The sequence below is a fragment of the Sciurus vulgaris genome (assembly GCF_902686455.1).
Source record: "Sciurus vulgaris genome assembly, chromosome: 1".
Taxonomy (NCBI): Eukaryota; Metazoa; Chordata; class Mammalia; order Rodentia; family Sciuridae; genus Sciurus; species Sciurus vulgaris.
The window spans coordinates 157,938,574-157,952,945 of NC_136461.1; the positions used below are offsets into that span (position 1 = coordinate 157,938,574).

Below are 14,372 nucleotides of genomic sequence, written 5' to 3' on the forward strand. Positions count from 1 at the left end.
ATGATCTGTTTTAAAGATAAGGACTAGAAATTGTTTTGCATATATTTTTCTTTTATAGAATAAAATTACATCAGCAGTGATTTATGTATTTTTAGCCAGGAAAATTTTTCTCCAAACAATGTTGTACATAAAATTGTAATTTGTCAATAGAGTCAAAAATGGGTTAGAATTGTGCTGGTGGGCTCTGATATAGTTTGGATCAGCATTGTCCTTCAAAAGCTTGTGTGTGAAGACTTGGCTTGGGGTTATTGGGAGGTGGTGGGACCTTTAGGAGGTGTGGTCTAGTGAAAGGAAGTTATGTCATTGGGGGCTTGCCCATTCAGGGAATATTGAGACCTCAGTCCTTTCCCCTCTTTCTCTTTGCTTTGCAGAGACATGAGATAAACATCTTTGCTCATTGACAAGCTCCTCACCACAATATTCTCATTGACATAGGCCCCAATACAATGAAGCTAACTGACATTGGATAGAAACTTCTGAAACCATGAGCCAAAATGAACCTGTTTTCCTTTTAAATTAATTTTCTCAAGTATTTTGCCATAGCAACAGAAAGTTGACTATCACAGCCCTGAGCTCAATTCTCTTGACCCCTTAGTTCTCTTTCTTTTTTCATCCAACAAGCCTTCTTATATATTCCAGAACTCTGAACCTGGGTAAAGTATCTTGAGAATCAGTATCTGATGACTTAAAGTAAGTTCATATTCATATGTAAATGGAAATAATAACTTGAAACATGAATAGTGTTTGAAAAAGGTATTATTTATTAAAAATTTTCTTTTATCTATATACATGTATATATATATATAATCCAAATAATTATTTCCTTACTAATAGGTATTAAATCTTTATGACTCAAGGAAAGAGGCACATGGAGGAAAGGTAGACTTGTTAAAAATGGTATTCCTGATTGCTTAGAAATAATTAAACTAGGAAACTTCTAAGAAGGAAATCAATGTGTATCCTCAAGTAAGTGAAATGAATTATTGCTCCTAAGTTTGCTCAAAACCACTACATTAAAATCCTGGCTAAAATCTTGTTTATGAAAAACATCACACTATTGATTTATCAAAATAGTAAAAACATATTTTATTTGGGGTTATTTTTTATTGAATGTCTCACTTTTGAAGGATTTAAAGTGACTAGAATTTCAGACCTAGGTGTTTCTCTGGATGTTAATGAACTGTTCAGATTTACTCAGACTGGGTGAGCAGGAGTTGGAAATCTCTCCGACATGTTTTACGGCATTTATATAATAATGTTCTTGTCTTCCTAGAATGTTTGCCACTGAGCATCTTCCTGAGCAGCAGCCGATAAATACTTGACTGACAGGACACTGAGCTACTAAGCTAACAGATGTCTTTGTTGACAGTCTCAATACAGCAAAAGCAGACTTACTCGCCATTGTTTACACATTTTCTTCTCTTCCCCAGTTTTATGTCATCCTTAGTCATAAACACTGTGCCATCTCCTCTGAGTATGTAATTTCAGATTCACCTTTCCCTCTTCTCATCTCACATTTTAATAGTCAGAAAATCAAGAAAAGTTATCATTTCTTTTTCCCACAAAGCTATAACCGTATTTCCCAATCAAAACCTTCATGTCCTTGAGTCATAATTGTATTGTCACAGTGGGAAGCTGCATAAAGGCCTATTGGTCCTTGGATTAGTTGTGTTTTTCTAGAAAGGGAGACGCTGCAATGCCAGCAAATGGAAGCAATCATCTTGCCCTTGGTTAACACCATGCTGAAAATATTCAAGGTAACTTGAGGTTATAGAAACTATCTGCACCCTTGAGTAGTTCTCATTTAAACATTTCTATCTGTGAGCCAATGGAATAATCACACTCTGAGAGGAACTGTTAGAGAGAAACCAAGCATGATCTCTTACTTTAAAGATGTATAGATTGTTCCAGAGGTAGTATTGTATTGTGGCTAATAACCTGCTCTAGGATCAGATTGCCTGAGTTCAAACACCTCTTCAGTTACTTGCTAAATGGGCAGCCTTGGAAAAGTTAATTTTCCTATCTCTCAGTTTTCATGTTTTATGTGAGATTTATGGAGACCCTTCTCTTAAGTTATTGTGGGAATACAATGAATTAATATAGGTAAAATATAGGTACAAGGTGATTAGCACCTAGCAAACATTAGGTGTATTTTCTATTATAATTGGCAGTGAACTTCTTTGTCTTATCATTTCTGATTTCTCCATGCTATATACATTTTGGATTCATTGAGTTGAATCTGAAAAGGGATAATGCAGAGAATGTCCTTCCCCATACAGTATTTATTTGTTCAAATTGAAATCCTTTCGTGTGTGTGTGTGTGTGTGTGTGTGTGTGTGTGTGTGTGTGTTGCAGTTGAAAGAGAAGGAGCTGAGAGTGCAGCCAGTGGTCTGATACCTGTTTTTAATCAGGGCTACAGACTGGGTTTGAGTGGTCCTGTTTAGAAGACTGACAGAACTATTGTTCCAAGGGAGATCTGGGAAGATGCCAGGCAAGAGGTGATGGTCAGAAGCCGAGAGGACTTTCAAGTGAGACTTTGTGAACTGCAAACAGAGCTCCTTTGGAGTGTTGCAGAACAGCTTCTGAGGGCTGACTTTATTGATTAGCCATCACTTTATTCCACTTCACTCTAGTCTACTTGCCTAGTTCAAATAAATCATTACCCCTTTAACGTTGGGCACTTAAACAAACAAACAAAATAGGAAAAGCTAAGAATGAACACTTTTCCAGGATTTATTCTCCCACTGCTGGCTCCAGAGCAGAAAACTCTCAGTCTTTGATCCCTGAGGATAGATTAGCTTAAGCAGTTCCAGTGTGCAGTGCCCTCCTGGACCTTCATGACTGAGGGGCCGGATCCCTATCTTCCCAGTCCTGGCAGGGTTGGGAAAGGGCTCATTGTGATGGATGGGTAACACCAAGTGAAGCAGTCGTGAGCAGAGCCTTTTAGAGTGTTTTCCCCAGAACTTCTATCTGCTAGAGCAGCATCAGGAGCTTACAAGGTCCAGAGGGAAATAAACACTAGAGGCCTCAACTACTTCACAATCAGAATACAAAAGAGTCTCATTATGTGTGGTAGATGTGTTCTCATGTTTAAATTTGAATCAGTTCAATACATGTACCTAGTAAAAAGTCAAATAGTTTGAAGTCTTGTGACAAACTACAGCATTTCTTCCTTCCTTGTCACCACAGAGCCAACCACATACATTTCTTTCCATCCGTCTTATGTGATTTCCTTCTTAGTTCTAAAGAAGCTGCTTCTACTGCTGGCTTTTGCTTTACTGATTTTAGATGTCTTTTGGCTTCTGTTACTATAGTTAAGTTTGTATTTTACTTACATAAGACTTTCCCTTCCTACTGCTTCTCAATATAATTTTATCACTATATTTGGTTTTTACTCTCAATACTTAATGTATTTTGACTGCTGAACTACAAGCACATTATATTGTGATTATGTTTTATATCTTACAATATTTTCTTGATATCTTTTGTTTGTTTTTCTCCATTCTCTTGTTTTATTTGTTCTCGTGGAATTTCATCTTTTCATTTTTTTTACTGCCAATTTTCAGTAGCTTGTTACTTTTCTATGAAAAATGTACAATTATCTCTTTATAGTTGCACAGGAGCTTCCTGGGGTTGCTATAACAAACCACCACACGCTGGTGGCTTATACAAAGGAGATTTACCCTCTCATGGTACTGGAGGCCAGAAGTCTGAAATCAGCATCAGTGAGTCAAAATCAAGGGGTTGGCAGAGGCACACGCCCTCTGAAGGCTGTAGGGATTTCACTCCTTGCCTCTTTTCACTCCTGAATGTGCTAAAAATATCTGCTCTCCATGTTTAGAGGACCTTCAGAATAGATGAACAATAGAAAGCATTCAGAAGACATGCTGTTTCCCAGATTCTGATGGCTGCCAGAATTCCTTGTCTCATGGCCACACCATTGCAATCTGGGTCTGTGGTCAGGTTACCTTCTCTTCTGTTTGTATGTAGTATTTATCTGCCCTTCTTACAAGACCATGTAGGGTGGCATTTAGGGCTCATCCCAATAATTTAGGATAATTTAATCTCCTAATTTAATTACATCTGCAGATTTTAACCATATAAAGTAACATCCACAGGTTCCAGGGATTAAGAACTTGTTAAATTTCTGGAGTCATTATTTAGCCCATCCCACAATGAAACTCTAACATTTTTGCTAAGTATGCCCTGCTGTGTGTCTTTTAAAAATCTCTGAATCTCAGTAGGATCTTAAGTTAACAGATTCAAAACTTTTTAAAGTCATGAAAGTTTTTTCTTTATAACTTCTTTTATTTTTATTTGTTACTTTCTATTCTATAGTTTATTGATTTATACAAAATGCTGCTCAGCATATTTTTCCAATTTTTCTGTCATTTACCATGGGATGGGAATTAATCTGGTACCAGTTACTTTATTATGTTTGAAGTCAGAACTTTTCCCACTGTCAACTTGATATTTTCACTTAAATATTTCAAAGGCATTGCAAATGCAACATGTACAAGAAAAAAAAAGTGTCTGACCGTCCTTCCATACATCTGGTCTACTTATAAAAGTCAGAACCTTAGAAATAATCTGTGACACTTCCATTTTCCTCATCTCCCATATTCAGTGATTTGTGGAGATTCCTAAATATCTTTAATTTAAACTTCTATTTATCTCCACCACTCACCTGCTAGACCAATATATTAGGTCGCAAGAATCTCCATACTGATTTACTTAAATTTCCCTCCATTTCTATCAGTCTGTCTTCTGATTATAGTCTTGATGTTTCTGTCTAAAAGTAACCTTGATCGTGTTTTTCCACCTAATAGTTAGAAACTTCCAATGGATTTCTTTTGGCTATAGATTGTGGGTAGAACTCCTTAACATGGCCTTGTAATTTCTGCATGTCTTCTCCTTACCTACCATTCAATTTGTTTTGGGCATTCTTCCCCTTCTCCTCTCTCCTCTCTTCCTTCCCCTTCTTCCCTCCCTCCCTCCCTTTCTCTCTCTCTCTCTTTTTCTATGACATACTTGGAATTGAACCCAGGGACCACTCTACCCCTGAAATATGTCCCCAGCCCCCAAAACCACTTTTTAAATAAATTGAGAAATGGTATCACCAAGTTACCTAGGCTGGCCTTGAATTTAAGATCCTTGTGCCCCAGCATCCTGTGTCTGGGATTACAGGCATATGTCACTTATTATAGTTTGAATATGAGGATCCCCCCCCCCATAATGTGTGTGTTAATGTAGCTGAAATGATTAGATTACAAAAACTGAAACCTAATCAGTGAATGATTGATTAATGTTTTTGTTAGTTCTTTTTATTTATATATGACAGTAGAATGAATTCATTTTGATATAATTATACAAGCATGGAATACATCTTATTTGAGTTAGAATCCCATCCTTATGGATATACATGTTGGTGGGCTTCACTGTGTTGTTTTCTTTTCTTTTCTTTCTTTTTTTTTTCTTTTTTTTATGGTACTGAGGATTGAACCCAGGACCTTGTGCTTGTGGGGTAAGCACTATACCAACTGAGCTATATCCACAGCCCCACTGTGATGTTTTCATATATGTACATGAGAAAACAATGTCAGATTCATTCCACTGTCTTTCCTTTGCTTATCCCCCATCCCTTCCCTCCACTCCACATTGCCTACCTACTGCAGTTCTGTTCTTCCACCTATCAGAGAAAACATTTGACCTTTGGTTTCTTTCAACTGGTTAACTTTACTTAGCATGATAGTCTTTAGATTCATCCATTTTCTGGCAAATATCAGAAAGTCTTGCTTCTTTATGACTAAGTAATACTCCATTGTGTATATATAGCATATTTTCTTTATCCATCTATTGAAGGGCACCTAGGTTGGTTCCATAGCTTAGCTATTGTGAATTGAGCTGCTATAAAAATTGATGTGGCTGTGTCACTATAGTAGGCTGATTTTAACTCCTGTGGATATATAGCAAGGAGTGAGATAACTGGGTCAAATGGTGTTGCTCCTTCACAGGTAACAAGGTCCAATGTACCTCCTCAGGGCCTGCCTGAGGAGAATATGGGGCGAGCAGGATGATGAGTGTCCACGGCAAAGGAAACACACCAGAGCCGGGAGGTCTGTCAGCAGACAAGGCACAGCAGGAATCTTGTTTATTGAGGAAGTCACACAGCTTTTATGTAGGGTGGGGGCTAGGCGGGAACCAATTAGCTTAAAGGTCAGCAACCAATCCCTGATGGTGATCCGATTTATCATCATTAACTATAGAAACCACCTTTGAGGCCTTGATCTTGCTCACTCACCAGGGAGTAAGAAGTCAGCCTGAGTCAGTTAACGTGTCATTAGTCCCAACAACCTAGGTTGTTTCTGTAGTTTGGCTATTGTAAGTTGACCTGCTATAAACATGGATGTGGCTACATCAATGTAGTATGCTGATTTTAAGTCTTTTGTGAATAGTCTGAGGAGTGGGATAACTGGGTCAAATGGTGGTTCCGTTTCAGGTTTTCTAAGGAATCTCAACACTGTTTTCCAGAGTAGTTGCAGCAATTTGCAGTCCCACTAACAATGTACAAGAGTACATTCTCCCCATATTGTCACCAACATTTATTGTTGCTTGTATTCTTGATAATTGCCATTCTGACTGGAGTGAGATGAAATCTTAGAATAGTTTTGATTTGCCTTTCTTTAATTGCTAGAAATGTTGAACATTTTTTCATATATTTGTATTTCTTCTGTGAAGTGCCTTTCAGTTCCTTTGCCCATTTATAGACTGGGGTTTTTTTTTTTTTTTTGGTGTTACGTTTTTAGAGTCCTTTGCATATTCTGGAGATTAATGTTTTATCTGAGGTTCAGGTGGTAAAGATTTTCTCCCATTCTTTAGAGTCTCTGTTCATGTTCTTGATTATTTGCTTTGCTGTGAAGAATCTTTTTAGTTAGATACCATCCCATTTATTTATTTTTGATTTTACTACTTCTTGTACTTTAGGAGTCATGTTGAGGAAGTTGGTTTCTCAGCTGACATGATGGAGAGTTGGGCCTACATTTTTTCCTTGTAGGCACAGGTTCTCTGGTCTAATGCCTAGGACCTTGATCCACTTTGAGTTGAGTTTTGTGCAGGCTGAGAAATAGGGTTAAATTTCATCCTACTATATATTAATAAATATGAATTTCAAGTTTTCCCACCACCATTTGTTGAAGAGGTTTTTTCTCCAGTGTATGTTTTTGGTGCTTGTGTCTAATATGATACCCACTGTATTTTTGTGGGTTTGTCTCTGTGTCTCCTTTTCTGTTCCATTGATCTTCGTACTGTTTTAATACCAATATCTTGCTGTTTTTGTTACTATCACTCTATAGTATAATTTTAGGTCCTGCTTTGTGATGCCTCCTGCTTTTTTTTTTTTCCGGCTCAGCATTGCTTTGGCTATTGTGGGCCTTTTGTATTTCTAGATGAATTTCCTGAGTGCTTTTTCTATTTCCATGAAGAATGTCATTGGAATTTTGATGGGAATTGCATTGAAGCTGCATAGTGTGTGTTTTTGGTAGTATGGCCATTTTGACAATGGTCGTTCTGCCTATCCAAGAGCCTGGGAGATCTTTCCATCTTCTAAGGTCTTCCTCAATTTCTTTCTTTAGTGTTCTGTAATTTTCATCGTAGAGGTTTTCAGCTTCTTTTGTTAGATTTATTTCAGTTTTTTTTTTTTTTTTTTTGAGGCTACTGTGAATTGGGTGGTTTTCCTAATTTCTCTTTCAGTTGATTCATCATGGGAGTATAGGAGCACAATTGATTTATGAGTGCTAATTTATATCCTGCTGCTTTGATAAATTAATTTATGAGTTCTAAAAATTTTCTTTTTTTTTTTTTTAAAGTGAATATACAATTTATTTAACATTCAAACTTAATTAAGACATGTGCAATATGGCAATTGTACTGGGGGTTTCACCCTACCTAGGATATGATTGCTTGCTGGGGCTTAGCAACAGGGTCCAGTTCACACTTAGCACTAATTAAATACTTTATTGAATAAATACAATACCAAACAAAATGCATTCAAATGCTTTCTAAAAAAATCAAATTTAAAGGCCTTTCTATTCAAGCTAATGACAAACACAATAAAGGCAGATATGCTAGTTTAACATAATTCGCTGATTTTATACAACACTTATATCTTTTAGTCCACAAGTATATTATTAAATGATAGAGAACATCTAATACAACCATTTCTACAGAACTAGGAAATAAATTTCTAGGAAAGAAAGATTTTACAGACCCCATCTTTTTATACCCACCCCAACAGTCTAACTCTAAAGAGGATAAAGCCAATGACTTTCCTCACAAGAGCTCACGACTAATGTCGCTTTGCTATCGAAATCTGTATTTCTGATCCGTTATGAGCATTGAGACAAGATTCAAATATTCCCAAAGAAGCACAATGCACGTTGTGATCGCCTATTCAGCAACAGCGAGCACTGCATTCAAATCTATCTCATCCCAGGAATTAAATAAGGTCAGCCACATTCATGGGCATTTCCTCCACTGTAGTATTGTAGAAAGTCTCAATGTCACGAAGAATCCTCTTGTCTTCTTCAGTAACAAAGTTTATAGCCACACCTTTCCTCCCAAATCGACCCCCTCTGCCAATTCGACTCACTCTTTATTCAAACAGTGTGCTGTTTCGCTTATGATTCCACGTCCTAAATTACGTCAACGCCGTTTCTGAGCGCCATCTCGTCATCAACTGCTGCTATCGACTCCTGTGAATATAGTTTTCACGATTGGTAGGTAGATCATAGTTTATAACCAAAGACACTTGTTGTACATCAATCCCACGAGCCAACAAGTCAGTAGTGATCAGAACTCGGCTTGACCCTGATCGGAATTCTCTCATGATAACATCTCTCTCTTTCTGGTCCATGTCACCATGCAGAGCAGAAACTGTGAAGTCCCTGGCATGCATTTTCTCTGTGAGCCAGTCCACTTTGCTCCTTGTATTGAGAAAAATAACAGCCTGTGTAATGGGTCAGTGTCACATACAAGTCACAAAGTGTGTCCAACTTCCATTCCTCTCTTTCAACATTAATGTAAAATTGTTTGATTCCTTCAAGGGTCAATTCTTCCTTCTTCACCAGAATTCGAATTGGATCTCTCATAAATTTTTTGGACACTTCCAACACATCAGTTGGCATTGTGGCGGAAAGCAACACAACCTGAATACTTGTATTTAATTTTGAAAAATCTCATAGATTTGATCCTTAAACCCTCGGCTCAACATTTCATCTGCTTCGTCCAAAACAAACATTGTGATCCATTTTGGAGAAAGGTATCTTCTATTTAATATATCAAACACTCTCCCTGGTGTACCAACAACAATATGTGGTGCTTCGGCCTGCAGTTTTTGCATTTCATTTCGAACATTTGTTCCACCAATGCAGGCATGACAAGTTGCTCCCATATAGTCTCCAAGTGCCAGAATCACCTTTTGGATCTTTAATACAGGGAATGATAGCTCTCTGCTGAATAGCTGAAGGCTTCTCAAAACCATAAGCATAGATGCCCCGAAGAAGAGACTCCTTTAAATTCATATCATCAAAGTTATCAACAATCTCATTCCAGTTGCTCTCGATGACACCATCGGGGTCCATTCCCTCTGGGCCTCCATGTTCTCTGTTATAATCCGCGGAGCCACCAGACATGATCTGATGAACCACTCAGTGCCTGACTGAAAAGCCTAAAAATTTTCTTTTGGAGTTTTTTGGGTCTGCTAAATATAGGATCATGTTGTCAGTAAACAGAGCTAGTTTTAGCTCTTCTTTTCCTATTAAAATTCCTTTTATTTCATGCTTTTGCCTACTTGCTCTGGCTATAGATTTGAGGACTATGTTAAATAGAAGTGGCAAAAGTGGACATCCTATCTTTTATTATTTTTAGAGGGAAAGTTTTCAGTGTTTCTTCATTTAGAATGATTTTGGCTTTGGGTTTGTCATATATAGCTTTGGCAATGTTGAGGTATGATCATTTTATTTCTATAAAATTTTTTGTAATTTTTTTGTAATGTTTCAATCATGATTGCATGCTGTATTTTGTCCAATGCTTTTTCTGCATGTTTTGAGATAATCATATGATTCTTGTCTTTAAGTCTACTGATGTGGTGAATTACACTTATTGATTTCCTTATGTTAAACCAACTTGCATCCTTGGAATGGAACCCACTTGGCCATGGTGCACTATTTTTTAATGTATTTTTGTACTGATTTTCTAATATTTTATTGAGATTTCTTGCACATAGGTGCATGTAGGATATTGGTCTGTTTTGAAGGGTTTGGTAGAACTCAGCTGAGAATCCATCTGGTCTTGGGCTTTTTTTTGTTGGTAGGCTCTTTATGCCTTTTTCCATCTCATTACTTGAAATTGTGCTGTTTGAATTTTATACATATTCCTGGCTCAATTTGGGTAGGTCATATGTGCTAGGAATTTACTAATGTCTTCAAGACTTTCTAGTTTATTGGAGTATAGATTTTCAAAGTAGCTTCTAATTAGCCTCTGCATTTCAGTAGTGTCTGTGATGATTTCTCCATTTTCATCATGGATTTTATTAATTTGCATTTTCTCTTTCTCTTGGTTAGCTTGGCTAGGGTTTATCAATTTTGTCTATTTTTTCAAAGAACCAACTTTTTGATTCTTTTTTTTTTTGATTTTTTTAAAAGATGGATTTTATTAACTTCATATCTGATTTTAATTATTTCCTGTCTTCTGCTGATTTTGGTGTTGGTTTGTTCTTCTTTCTCTAGGAACTTGTAAGGTAATGTTAAATTATTTATTTGGTATCTTTACATTCTGTTAATGTATGAGCTCAATGGTGTGAACTTCCCTGTTACAACTGCCTTCATAGTGTCCCAGAGATTTTGTTATGTTGTATAATTATTCTCATTTACCTCTAAGTAGTTTTTATTTCATCCCTGATTTCTTTTGCTATTCATTCATCATTCAGTAGTGAATTATTTAGTCTCCAGGTTTTAGAATAATTTAAAATTTTTATCTTATCATAGATTTCTAATTTGATTCCATTATGATCTATATAATCCAGGGTTTTATCTCTACTTTTTGTATTTGCAAAAAGTTGCTTTCTGTCCTAAAATATGATCTCTTTTGGAAAATGTTCCATGTGTGGATGAGAAAAAAAGTGTATTCAGTCACTGATTGATGAAATATTTGATATATGTCCGTTAAACCTAAATTAGTAATTGTATTTTTTAGTTCTGTAGCTCCTTCATTTAGTTTTGTCTTAGTCATCTGTCTAGTAATGAAAGAGGTGTGTCAAAGTCACCCATATTATCATGTTGTGGTCCAGTGAGTCTCGATATTAAGAAGGGTTTGTTTGATGTTTGTAGATGCTCCATTGTTTGGGGCATAGATATTTATGACTTATTTCTTACTGTTGTATGATTCCCTTAAGTAGTATGAAATGGACTTCTTTATCTCTTTTTTAACTTTGTTTTAAAGTCTGCTTTATCAGATATAATATGTAAGAATAGAAACTCCTGCTTGTGTATGAGATCCATGTGAATGATAGATTTTTCCCCCCATTCTTTACCCTCAGTTTGTAGATATCTTTGCCTATGAGATGAGTCTCCTGGAGGTAGCATATTTTAGGTCTTGTTTTTCAATTCAATCTGCCAACTCATATCTTCTGATTGATGAATTGAGTCTTAACATCAGTGTTATTATTGAGAGATGATTTTTATTTTCTGTCATTTTTATTTATTTGTAGTTTTAATTTGAATTAGATTCTCCTTTGCCATACTATTTTTAGTTTAGTTTCACTGTTGGCCAGTTTTCATTTGTATTCTACATGAAATACTTATTGAGTATGTTTTGTAGTATGAGCTTTCTAGTTGTGAATTCTTTTAATGTTTGTTTATCATGGAAAGTTTTTATTTCATCTTCAAATATAAAGTTTAATTTGGCTGGATACAGTATTCTTGTTTGGCATCCACTGTCTCTCAGAGCTTAGTATATATTATTCCAAGACCTCCTAGCTTTTAGGATCTGGGTTGAAAGTTCAGTTGAGATCTGAATTGGTTTACCTCTAAATGTGACTAATTTCTCTCTAGTCACTTAAAATTCTATCCTTACTCTATATGTTAGGCATCTTTATAATTACGTGGAGTGGGCCCATTGTAATTTTGTGTATTTGGAGTCCTGTATGTTTCCTGTATTTGATTTACCATTTCATTTTTTTTTAAATTTTATTTTATTGTAAACAAATGGGATACATGTTGTTTCTCTGTTTGTACATGGCATAAAGGCATACCATTTGTGCAATCATAAATTTACATAGAGTAGTGTTGTTTGATTCATTCTGTTATTTTTTCCCTTCCCCCCACCCCTCTTTTCCCTCTATACAGTGCTTCCTTCCTCCATACATGCCCCCCTCCCTAACCCTAACTCTAACGCTAACACTAACTCTTCCCTCCCCCCATTATGTGTCATCATCCACTTATTAGCGATATCATTCTTCCTTTGGCTTTTTGAGATGGGCTTATCTCACTTAGCATGATATTCTCCAATTTCATCCATTTGCCTGCAAATGCCATAATTTTATCATTCTTTATGGCTGAGTAATATTCCATTGTATATATATACCACAGTTTCTTTATCCACTCATCAATTGAAGGGCATCTAGGTTGGTTCCACAATCTGGCTATGGTGAATTGAGCAGCTATGAACATTGATGTGGCTGTATCTCTGTAGTATGCTGATTTTAAGTCCTTTGGGTATAGGCCAAGGAGTGGGATAGCTGGGTCAAATGGAGGGTCCATTCCAAGTTCTCTAAGGAATCTCCATACTGCTTTCCAGAGTGGCTGTACTAATTTGCAACCCCACCAGCAATGTATGAGTGTACCTTTCTCCCCACATCCTCGCCAACACCTGTTGTTGCTCGTATTCTTGATAATCGCCATTCTAATTGGGGTGAGATGGAATCTTAGGGTGGTTTTGATTTGCATTTCTCTTATTACTAGAGATGTTGAACATTTTTCCATATGTTTGTTGATTGCTTGTAGATCTTCTTCTGTGAAGTGTCTATTCATTTCCTTAGCCCATTTGTCGACTGGATTATTTGAATTCTTGGAGTAGAGTTTTTTGAGTTCTTTATAGATTCTGGAGATTAGTGGTCTATCTGAAGTATGATTGGCAAAGATATTCTCCCACTCTGTAGGCTCTTTTTTCGCATTGCTGATAGTTTCCTTTGCTGAGAGAAAGCTTTTTAGTTTGAATCTATCCCAGTTATTGATTCTTGCTTTTATTTCTTGTGCTATGGGAGTCCTGTTAAGGAAGTCTGGTCCTAAGCCGACATGTTGAAGATCTGGACCTACTTTTTCTTCTATAATCTGCAGAGTCTCTGGTCTGATTCCAAGGTCCTTAATCCATTTTGAGTTTAGTTTTGTGCATGGTGAGAGATATGGGTTTAGTTTCATTCTGTTGCATATGGATTTCCAATTCTCCCAGCACCATTTGTTGAAGAGGCTATCTTTTCTCCATTGCATATTTTTGGCACCTTTGTCTAGTATGAGAAAATTGTATTTATTTGGGTTTGTGTCCGTGTCCTCTATTCTGTACCATTGATCTACCTTTCTATTTTGGTACCAATACCATGCCGTTTTTGTTACTATTGCTTTGTAGTAGAGTTGAAGATCTGGTATTGCAATACCCCCTGTTTCACTCTTCCTGCTAAGGATTGCTTTAGCTTTTCTCGGTTTCTTATTGTTCCAGATGAATTTCATAATTGCTTGCTCTATTTCTGTAAGGTACACAATTGGGATTTTAATTGGAATTGCATTGAATTTGTATAGCACTTTAGGTAGTATGGCCATTTTGACAATATTAATTCTTCCTATCCAAGGACATGGAAGATTTTTCCATCTTCAAAGGTGTTCTTTAATTTCTTTCTTTAGTGTTGTATAGTTCTCATTGTAGAGGTCTTTCACCTCTTTTGTGAGATTGATTCCCAAGTATTTTATTTTTTTCAAGGCTATTGTGAATGGGGTAGTTTTCCTAATTTCTCTTTCTGAAGATTCATCACTTATGTATAAAAATGCATTGGATTTATGAGCATTGATCTTGTAACCTGCTACTTTACTGAATTCACTTATGAGTTCTAAGAGTTTTCTGGTGGAATTTCCAGGTTCCTCTAAATATATAATCATGTCATCAGTGAACAGGGATAGTTTGAGTTCCTCTTTTCCAATTCGTATCCCTTTAATTTCTTTGGTTTGTCTAATTGCTCTGGCTAGAGTCTCAAGAACGATTTTGAATAGAAGTGGTGAAAGAGCGCATCCCTGCCTTATTCCAGTTTTTAGGGGGAATGCTTTCAGTTT

The 14,372-nt window shown here is 36.4% G+C and overlaps 1 pseudogene across 1 annotated transcript; it reads right to left on the reverse strand.

Moving 5' to 3' along the window:
- Positions 1-7,842: 7,842 nt before the first annotated feature.
- Positions 7,843-9,706, reverse strand: LOC306648261 (eukaryotic initiation factor 4A-II-like; annotated as a pseudogene). The gene has a single exon. The product of its transcript is annotated as a eukaryotic initiation factor 4A-II-like (transcript).
- Between the last annotated feature and the right edge of the window lie 4,666 nt (positions 9,707-14,372).